The following is a 10487-nucleotide window of genomic DNA, read 5'->3' on the forward strand; positions in this document are numbered from 1 at the left end:
AGCCAAGTCTAATGAGGGAAAGAGGCCAAGTTAGATGTCAATCACTCCCATCTAGGATGAGGAAAGCTAAATCACTGCCAGTCCAAGGTGCAGAGAGATAAGAAGGCGATGTCACAGAGCAGAGGGTCTTTAACCTGAGTCTTATATGCAGTGTAGGAGAGTGATGGACAGACAAAGGGAAATGGGATGGGGAGGGAGGAGAAACAGATCTAGCTGTCATGCTCCCCTGCAGGAGGCTGTGAGGGGGAATGGCATGTTCTGAAAGCTGCCCCAATGGGGGCTCATAACGAGATGAGGAAAATCAAACTTACATGCATGATGTGGCAAAACATCCTTTTATAGATGGAAATGACTGCAAATCAGACTAACAGCACAAATGAAAGCATACACCCCAAGAAGTTTCAGAATTTGAAACTCGTTCCAAAATCCTTTGCACACATTATCTCATTCTGGTTTCACAATCTCTCTGCAGGTTGGGCAATGTAAGTTCGCCTCTACCATGTGCTAGGGGAAACTGAGGTTAAGGAGCTTGCCCAGTACCACAGGGTGATTTGTGCAGACTTGGAGTAGAGGCTAAAACTGGGGGCCAGTCCCCCTTACAACACAAGGAGAGCTATGATGCCAGCGTTCTTGAAGAAGTTAAGTGTGGCACAATGATGAATGTGGTATGACCACGATAGACACGATTTCTTGACAGTGAGTGCTTTGCTGTTACATGCTGCAGAGTGGGCTCTGGGCAGAAATGGACTGTTTCCAATCTCACCCTTCCTGTTTCCAATGTCATAAATGCAAGCATGGGGCAGACACACTCAACTGTGATCAGGTCCACATTTTTCACCTTGTGAGTTTCAATAATAGACTTCTCTGTAATACACATGGCAGACATGTCAGACTACTTTGTACTGTCCAGTAACTACAGAAAACCTGATCATTCTGTCTGAATCCAGCTGGGTATGATCCTCAAATTTCCCCTGCATACTTGTTATATATGAGCTTCTCTCAAACCCTGTGATTTCCGCCTCTGAGACCCTTCGTACTTTAGTAACTTTGCTGGTGTAGCTTCTGGGGCAAGGGTCTTTGATGCCAATGAGAAGTTAGAGCTGCCTTGTCTATTTAGGTAGAAAAAGAGGCTAGCACTCATTTGTAATAGGCGAAAACAGCGATAGTGGGCATCGATATGAGGGGAAAGCAGGCTTAATAATGCAAAAATGAAGAAATCTTCTCTATGACACTTAATGAGAGAAGGCTCATATGAAATAATATCTAAAGGAGCCTCTGGGATTCTCCAGAGTTGTGAAATACAGTTGCTGAAGCTGGGAAGATTGCAGAGGAATTTTTCCCCTTCCTCTTCCCTCCCTCCCATTTTTTCTTTTAAACTCCTAAAGTGGAACTGCTTCGAATATTTCCTACACAGCTCAATATCTTATCATGAAGGTAAGAGACTAGAAAATCTTTTGGCAGTCCCCAAATTGCCTCACCCTCATGAAAGAGGACAGAATTTGATATTTTTAATGCATTTCCAATTGAAAAACTGTATGCTTGGTACAGCCTTTCTGACACCTTATAATGTATTAGAAATTACTTTTGACTTTAAAGAAGAGTGATTGCTTTAAAAGGCAGTTTCTGCTACAAATTCCCTCAAGATAAAAACCAATTTCCAGACAACAATGAGTAATAATGCCTAGAAAACAGACACTGGGTATGAGACAGACAAGATCCAAACGGCAGTACCATTCCGAGATGTAACTTCTAACAATGATCTTGTCTTGCACTTCTTGACAAACTGCATTTGCTATCACAAGAATTAAGCTTGTTGTCCTTGGGTAGGATGCAACAAATAGAAGATTAAACTGAAGAATTATCTGAAACCAAGACAAAGACGCAGAAACACAAGTCAAAAAGTCTCTGAGAAACCTAATGGACAGAAACTTGGATAAGATGTTTAAACGAGAAATTGGACTGTACAAACCATTCAAAAATGAGCAATTTATGAAAATGTATTAATTCTGAATGTATTTCCCATTTGGTTGGGTGAACACAAGAAAAGTCACGGGGTGAACAGAAGTGACCTCAGTGATTTGCAACCTAATTCAGCACTTGCTATCGAGAGATCAGGTTTCTCGAGAACACTGATAATTGACCCCTATTAACATAAATTCTGGCATGAGAAAGTGGAGTCTAGAAAACCTTGTATCGAAAGAACTCGAATGGATAATCCATGCAAGAAGAAGTCAGGAGTGGGAGGGGAGGTAGATAAAATTAGAGAAGCAGAGATAGCGAGGAGGAGTAATAATTTTCTGTATGGCCATGAACACACCAGGCATTGATTAATTCACCAAATCGTTTCAACAATCTTGTAAGGGAGACACCATTGTTACCAATTTGCCATTGAAAGAAACTAGTTTTGTGAGAGGCTCGTCCACTTAACATACAACAGGAAGTGGCCTGAGTTGGGATTTGAATCTGCTTGTCTGATATGTAAGTGATTTTTCTAATTAAGCCACACTAATTCTCAAATAGTAAGTACAATGTACATTAACTGCAATTATAATGAATAAAAAGTGAAGATGAGACTTGCAAAAAGAACTAATAAATTTATATTTTCTACTGGTCCTATAAATATGCACAGCCCATCAAATAACCAATCTGACCCATATCTATAGTAAGAGTCCTTAAATATATTCCTATCTATGGACCTAGTAATCCCACTCACCAATTAGTCCATGGAAATAATTTAAAGTCAGAAAAACGGCATTCCTAGGAAACTGATCACCGTAACATTACAGACTGAGTATTCTTCATCTGAAATGCTTGGCATCGGAAGTGTTTCCGGTTTCTGATTTTTTCAGATTTTGGAATATTTGCACTTGTTGGGCATTCCTAACCCAAAAACCCAAAAATGCGAAATGCTCCTGGGAGCATTTCCTTTGAGTGCCATGTGGGTGCTCAAAAAGGTTTGGATTTGGGAGCATTTTAGATTTCCGATTCGGGCTGCTCGATCTGTATTTATAATAGTGAATAATAGAAACTATTTGTGTATCCAACAGGAAAGCGTCTAAGAAAATGTGGGTATAGAAATTGCATGGTGCATTAAGTAGCCATAAGTGATAAATAGGTAGCAATAAGAAAAATGATAACAAAAGCAGAACATAAAATTATATGCTCTGATGATAAATAGATACTATATATATGTTAATAAAAACTAAAAGGATGCTCAGAAAAAAAGAAATTGGTTGTGCTAGGGCAGAGTAATTATAAATACATTAAAATCATAATCTCATTCTAACAACATACTATTATATTATACCCATTAAAATATACATTGAGTGAAAATATAAACAGAAATAAAAAGAAAACATAGCTGATATATGTGGGATATGTGTTTGCATGGTTAAATAGTTTGAAGCACATACGATATTATTATGTTACATTATTAACTATTTGATATTGAAGGAGGGGTGAAGGAGATACACTTAGAGAGTATGATGAAAATTAATTTCTTATAATAACAAGAGTTAGTGGGAAATAAGATTATAGTAATAGGAAGATTTGTTGACAGAACTGCTATTGCATATGACTTTAAATGCATGATCACAATCTTCCACTCTGCACTGTGAATTTCACCTTCTCACCTTCCCTCCATCCCATTCCTACCCCATTCTCTGGACAAGGAAGGAGCTAAAGAAAAGAGCTGAGCTGCAGAATTCTCCCACTCCTTCATTCTCTGCTTGAAGGCATCAGGCCGTGGCCCAAGCATGTTCTCCAGCTCGGGGAAGCCATTCTGTCTTCTGCTGGGCAGGAAGAAAGTGCATTTGAAGAAACTGAAGCTAATTTGGGAGTGCTGCTTCTGTCTCATGTAGGAAGAATAGTAAACCAGAAGATGTTCATCATGTGTCTCACGTGGTGCCCTACTCACATCTCTCTAGTCTTGGTCTCTTTGATAGTTTCAGGCAGTATCTTCTAACATCTGGTGCTTCAAAAAAACTCCTGTCTTTTAGATATGATAAGAAGGTGAGGAACCTGCACTATCCACCTCCTGGGTTAATAGTTCTTAGAAAACAAAGGAGCTCCCTAAGTTTATAAATCTTACAAATAGTTTGAAATTCACAAACCCTTGCCCCTCCCCCTGTATTATGCTTATACTTGCATGTATAAAAAAGAAACACAAAGTTAAATGTAATTCAGGCACCGTTTGATCTCCTTTGGATAAGTTAGCGTCTTAACCTTCCTTTCTCATTCTTTCTCCCCCACCCCTTTCTCTCTCTCTCTCTCTCTCTTTCTCTCTCTGTGTGTGTGTGTGTGTGTGTGTGTGTGTGTGTGTGTGTAGTGGGAAGAAAGAGGCATGGTTTAAATGAACTCAGGAATAGAAGAAAGAGTCTGTGTCTCCAGAATTTGATTGTCTTCTCTGATCCGTACGGCATGGGGTTCCTTATCCATCTGGGTGCTCCTAGCCCTGCTGACATTGACAGTGAGGTTTTTCACTTGCATGCATGCCATTTGCATTTTCTTGACCTAGTAAGCTTGGGTAGACATCTCTGTTCTTGGTCTCATCTTCTCTCCTGCTGACAAGGAGGCCTTTTCTGAGGTCTGACTGTGATGCCCACAGAACCCTAGAGTGCTGCAGCCCCCAGGAGAGTTGCCTTCATCCGTATGATGGCATGCCATCCTCATTGCCAAGTCCTCTAGCTATCTTGGGGTCCCATCTACGCCACACTGGAAAGTAAGTTGTAAGGCTTTCCTCTGACTGACAGGCTGAGCTTCCAAGTTCACTAAAATATCGGTAGAGGGCTACATATGAAATGGATCCCTGTCTTGTGCTAACTCATCTTTACCAACATGCCTTTCATTCTCTGGGATAAAATTCCAGGTGGAAAAGCTGGGAGGCATGATTCAGACTGCTTTGTCTCTTCCCTTTCACTGTCATTCTTGTTTTGCAGAATTCACCAAATTCAGCAAGGAAGCATGATTTTCCTTTCCTTTCTTGGTGACATATTCTCCCAACATCAGAGACTGAGGCTAGATGTAATCAGTTGAAGAATTCTCTTCCATACAATCTGACTTGAGTTTTCCAGGCTTGGCCCTTGATAAACTAAAAAAAAAATTTTAGAAATTATTTCTCCAAAACTAATCTGAATTTCCAATTATATCCGAGGCAGAGTAACAGGATGAAGTGTAACCTACATCCCCACTTCACATCCTCAAAAAAAAAGTAAAATAAAATAACTGTTTTCAATAATGGGACAACAGGCAGTGCATAACTGTGATAAATGTGAGAAGGAAAAGCTGCATCTGGGCCTTTATTTTTTCTTTTTGAGAGGATCTCGCTCCGTCACCCAGGCTGGAGTGCACTGGAGTGATCCTGGCTTGCTGCAGGCTTCACCTCCTAGGCTGAAGGGGTCCTCCAACCTTAGCCTCCCAAGTAGCTGGGACTATAGAGTGCATCACCATATCCATATAATTCAAAAGAAAATGTAGAGATAGGGTCTTCCTCTGTTGACCAGGCTGGTCTCAAACTCTTGGGCTCAAGTAATCCTCCCTCTATGGTCTCCCAAGGTGTTGGGATTACAGGGTGAGCCACTGCACCCAGCCTGGGCTTTTTATTTTGGAGAAATTTCTCAAAAATGGGTAGAGACAAGGTAACCCACAGTGAGTTTGGTTGCCTCACTGAGTTGAAGAAGTGGTGATTAGAATTTGAGGTGTCTGGTAATCCTATGAAAAAGATGCTAAACAAAATTAGTGATTAGGAAAACACAATAAGATACTACCCCATATTGCAAGAATGGCTAAATTAGAACAACATAGTATATCTATGTTGGCAGAGATGGGAAGCAACTATAACTCTCATACACTGCTGACGGGAATGTAATGTGGTACAACCATTTTAGAAAACACACAATGGGAAGTTTATTATATAGCTAAAGACATATTTTATGTATACTGCTGAGCAATTATACTTCTACTTATTCATCAAAGAGAAGTGAAAAATACAAGTCTACTTAGAAACTTGCATATGAATGTTCACAGAAACTATCCACAGTCACCCCAAACTGGAAAAGAAAAACTCAATTAAAAACTTTGGGATGCTGAGGTTGGGGGGTAAATCACCTGTGGTTGGGAGTTCAAGACCAGCCTGGTCAACATGTTGAAACCCCATCTCTACTGAAAATACAAAAATTGGCTGGGTGCTGTGGAGCACGCCTGTAATCCCAGGTACTTGGGATGCTGAGGCATGAGAATTTCTTGCATCTGGGAGGCTCTTGAATCTGGGAGGCAGAGGTTGCAGTGAGCCGAGATTATGCCACTGCACTCCAGCTTGGGTGACAGAGTGAGACTCTATCTCCATAAAAACAAAAAGTAATTATCCATCAGATGGGCTGGAGAAGCAAAATGTGATACAGTCATGCAACGGATTTTTAAAGATGCAATACAAAGTGATGAACTACCGATGTTCACAATATATGTAAATTTCAAAAATATACTGTGCAAAAGAAGTCAGACCCAAAAACACTTCACATAGGATTTTATTTTTATAAAGCTCCAGAAAAAAGAAATAGAACCTATGGGCCAGAAAGCAGAAAAACATTTTTTCTGGGCTTGGGTTGGGGGTGGCATGTGTTTACAGCAACCAGGAAGAGGTATAAGAGAACTTGGCGTGATGGTGGAAATATGTTAGCGCTTGATTTAGTGGTAGTAACATAGTAGATAAATTTCTCTAATCTCATCCAAATATACACTTAAGATGAACGCTTGTTATTGCACATGTATTATGCCTTAATATAGTTGATTAAAACAAAACCTTAACTGGCTTCTTATTCTTTTATAATATCAGACTGATCTCCTAAAATCTCATATTTCAAGAGTCATCTTTAATATTGAATATTAATTTAGTACACGCAGAGATATTTTTGTCTTGTGTTTGTTTTTAAAATAATCCAGTGTTTGTGGGAAAGGAGTGCCGTGTAAAAGAAACAAGTTGGCCATGGCCATATATTGCTAATTATTGAAGCTGCAAGATGGGTATAGTGGGTTGATGATAGCATTCTCTCTACTTTTGAATATGCTTGTAACTTTCTATTCAAAATGTTTTTTTTAATATAGTGGATTGCATTTTAAATGACAATATTATAATTAGTATATTAGAATGAGGTGTCTAATATAACCCCTTCCACCTTATTATCCCCTGGTCATGTACAAAGTCTTTCTGGGTCTTTCTAACTTTTCTATGTCATTCTAGAATTTTTTTCCCCTTTTATCTTTTAGTCAATGGTCCTTTTCATATTAGAATCAACTTGGGTGACACATGTAGGTGAAGACCTGAAACATTTGAGGAAAATTAGTTAAACCTGAGTCTGGTTCTTTATATTAAATAGTAATGATGCTTAGTGCTCTTAACCATTTCATCCAGCAAAGTATTAAGAAAACAAAATAGTAATGCCAGGCCTGCAGAAATAAGTCTTTTTAAAGGAAAAAATAAAAAAACAACGTGTGGAGAAACGCCACTTTGTTAACTGGATGAATAACCATTTGTCCTTACAAGTTGTCTGAAACAGAACAAAGAAGTCAAATTCACATAACAAAGACAAAGAAAGGAGTGTACAAAAAGTTTAAAAGGGAAAGAATATTGGACTTAATTATTTTCACCCTACCTTTCCCTTTTAAGGCATTAAAACTCTTGCCTAACTTCGGGGAGCGCTGGCTCCAAGCTAAGAGTCATATGAGTAGGGTTTGTGTCCAGGAGTGTGCAGCCTATTCCAGTTCAGGCACCAAGGATCAACAGGCTCCATGCTGACAGCGCCTTGGGGAATTTTCGGTGAGATGGAAGCTCCGGATGAAGTCACTCAGAAAAGACATTGATTAAGGATGTAGAAAGAAGATAGTGTTCAACTATGTAGGCAGGGATGCCCTTTAAAGAAGTTAATGTCCCTTTTAGCTTCTTAGTGTGGTGCAAAGTGAAATATGGCATTTCTCCCAATCCTATTATCTCTAGAACTACGGGTTTGTTCTCTGAATAAGACCCCAAACTTTCTTTCTAATGAGCACGACTGGACAAGAAAACACATCCCAATCACCAACAAAGAACATAAGCTTCTGCAATCACACTGTGATGTGATAAATTAGAATTCTGCTCTCCAGAAGTCAACACACTATAGATGAGTTGAAAGTTCTTTTTAATGTTAACCTAGAATGGCAAAGCATCAGAATGTTTGAGCCCAAGCTGTACAGAGGCAATACACAATTCTATTACTGTAGAATTCTAATTTTCCTTTAGACACAGTTCCTTTACATTCTGTATCTTCTTATACTTTATCCCAAGAGCAATACAGAGTTATTAAAATGCTTTGAGTGGAAGGCTGAAGTGATAGAGATGGTCTTTATGTAAAAGGTGTCTGGAAGCAATGCTCAGACTAAACATTAAAGGAAAAGGGGTTCAAGAAGTGGGGGACACATCAAATTTTAACAGTGTATTTGGGCCAGACACGGTGGCTCACACCTGTAATCCCAGAACTTTGGGAGGCTGAGGTGGGCAGATCACTTCAGGAGTTCGAGACCAGGCTGGCTAACATGGCAAAGCCCCATCTCTACTAAAAATACTACAGGCGGTAGTTCAAGCCTGTAATCCCAGCTACTGAGGAGGCTGAGGCATGAGAATTGCTTGGGCCTGGGGGGCAGAGGTTGCAGTCAGCCAAGATCATGCCACTGCACTCCAGCCTGGGCAACAGAGCAAGACTCTGTCTCAAAAAAAAAAAAAAAAAAAAAAAAAGTGTATTTGACCTTAAGTGATAAAAAAAGAGGACACTTCTAAGCAGTACTGAATTCTTAATAAAATTAGGTTGCATGGAGTCTGCACCAATTTCCAAAAAGCAATGTAAAACAAAACACTTATTGCATATTGCTTTTAGGTCGTAGGAGAAAAACGGGTCTGTAATAGAGTTACAAAGGTACAAGAGCACACATGGATGATTCCGTTCCTATCAGGCATGGGAAGACAATAAAGGACATGACGGAGAAAAGTGATTTGTGTTGGATTCTGAAGAGCTGGGTAGAGTTTTGACAGGCAGACTTTCAAGATAAGGGGATTCATGCATACAGAAAAACATCCGGAAGCCTGCAGCACAGAGCATATTTAGACAGCTCGACCAGGGCATGTGCACCTACAGGAGGTAGCACGTGAAAAGGGAAAGGGTGAAGAGGTGCTTCTTTGAGAGCTCAATTCTCCCCCTTGAGCTTCAGTTTCTTTGTGGAGTCTAAACTTTCCTATCTGGGCTCACAGTGAAGAGCTGTCCAAAAGTGGAGCAACATCAGTCCATGGCTGAGAGTGTTGAGGCCGGGTGATCAGGAAAAGCCGTCCTGATAGGATGCAGGAGAGAAAAGGCCTTGTAATAATGCATATGAGACGTCTGCACAAGTCTCCGCACATGGCAGTGGACTCGGATGCTGAGGTCTGTGTGGGATATGAGGGACATTGGACCAGACGTCTCACCTGACTGGACAGAGAAGAGGACATCCTCCACCTATTTTTATAATCAGGGGAACGGTAATGCTTTGGAGATTAAAAGAAAAAGGAATGTGCCTGTGCTGGGTGTATGTGCGTATGGACTTTAGGAGATGGTGGTAAATAAATCTGTGTTGTAGAGATGCTCTATAAGCTGTGAAGGTGCCTTGCTCAGCTGGCAATATAAGCAATTCGTGACACAAAGAAATTAAGCCATGGAGAAATCATTAAAAAATGGAAATACAAAGATGACCTACCTGCACAACAGTTAACAGACTGATTTGAGAGGCGATGCAGATTAAGAAGAAGAGAGTGTCACGCAACCATAAAAAAGAACAAATCGTGTCATTCGCCGCGACATGGATGCAGCTGGAGGTCATTATCCTAAGTGAATTAACACAAGAACAGAAACCCAAATACTGCATGTTCTCCCTGTAAGTGGGAGCTAAACAGTGTGTACTCATGGACATAAAGATGACAACAGTAAACACTGGGCCTACCAGAGCGGGGAGGAGAGGGCGAAATGTTGAGAAACGAGTTGTTGGACACTATGCTCACTTCCTGGGTAACGGGATCCGTCATACCCCTAACCTCAGCATCTCGCAGTATAACCAGGTAACAAACCTGACATGTACACCCTGGAGCTAAAACAAAAGCTGATATTGTGAAAGAGAGAGAGACTGTCTAAAGGGAGGGGCAGAGAGCTCAGTCTCAGGAAACATTAACTACTTCAGGAGGCAGGTGGTGGAAAAGAAAAATCCAGCCACAAAACCAGGAAATAACAGGAGAAAGTGGAAGAACACATAATTGTGAGATATTATTGGTGGCATTGTCAAGAAATAAGTAACAGCCTGGGCTCGGTGACTCACGCTTGTAATCCCAGCACTTTGGGAGGTCGAGGTGGGCGGATCACCTGACGTCAGAAGTTCGAGACCAGCCTAGCCAACATGGTAAAACCCCAGCTCTACTAAAAATACAAAAAAAAAAAAAAAAA

The 10487-nt window shown here is 40.4% G+C and overlaps 1 protein-coding gene across 2 annotated transcripts in view; it reads right to left on the minus strand.

The window, feature by feature from the left end:
- CHRM3 (cholinergic receptor, muscarinic 3) overlaps window positions 1–10487 on the minus strand; it is a 559390-nt gene that overhangs the window by 250416 nt on the left and 298487 nt on the right. The gene's annotated exons all lie outside the window — the stretch shown is intronic.

Source organism: Mandrillus leucophaeus, unplaced genomic scaffold (genome assembly GCF_000951045.1).
Source record: "Mandrillus leucophaeus isolate KB7577 unplaced genomic scaffold, Mleu.le_1.0 Scaffold466, whole genome shotgun sequence".
NCBI classification, from domain to species: domain Eukaryota; kingdom Metazoa; phylum Chordata; class Mammalia; order Primates; family Cercopithecidae; genus Mandrillus; species Mandrillus leucophaeus.